This window comes from Dendroctonus ponderosae, unplaced genomic scaffold (assembly GCF_020466585.1).
Source record: "Dendroctonus ponderosae isolate FM_Combo_2020 unplaced genomic scaffold, Dpon_F_20191213v2 Dpon_F_20191213_4, whole genome shotgun sequence".
In the NCBI taxonomy this organism is placed as follows: domain Eukaryota; kingdom Metazoa; phylum Arthropoda; class Insecta; order Coleoptera; family Curculionidae; genus Dendroctonus; species Dendroctonus ponderosae.
The window spans coordinates 1,881,975-1,882,566 of record NW_026018611.1 but is presented as its reverse complement, the minus strand read 5'-3'; positions in this window follow the sequence as shown (position 1 = coordinate 1,882,566).

Here is a 592-nt window from a genome sequence, read left to right as displayed (position 1 = left end):
TCGGCCGCTCTTCTGCGAATCAATGCGACTATCAACTGGGGCGCTAAACTAACTGGATGGGCGAAATTGTGCAGAAACGAACATCTAAACCACCCTGTATTAGCCCTGTTACTCGCTCGAGTGACGTCGCCAGTAGCCGTTACGTCTCGAGCGCAATTGCAACAATAATAACATTAATTGCGATTAATAAAATAGCAAAAAGAGAAAGGATCGTCATTACATGCGGCAGTTTTCCCTATAAATATCCGTTTTAATCGATCATCTTTCCGCAATTATCTTAAGTGGCATGAACAATCAGATATCAAACCGTAATTTCGTCCATTAGAACTGTGTGCAGTTTGACAAATTGGAACGTTTACCATAAAAGAGAGAGAGTTCGATTCCATTGTTCAAGATCGTTGTTGAACAAGCGAATTGTTGCGCTTCAAATCGGTCAAGTTTTGCCCAATAAAGGCCAGATCAAGTGACAGTTTGTCAGCAACTGTCACGGGATTGAGTTTTTTTGTTCAAAAACGCCTCAATTCACTGAAAGTTTTCTGGAATTTTGAAATTCTGAAGAAAGCAATTTCTCACCGCCTGAGACGGGATTGAG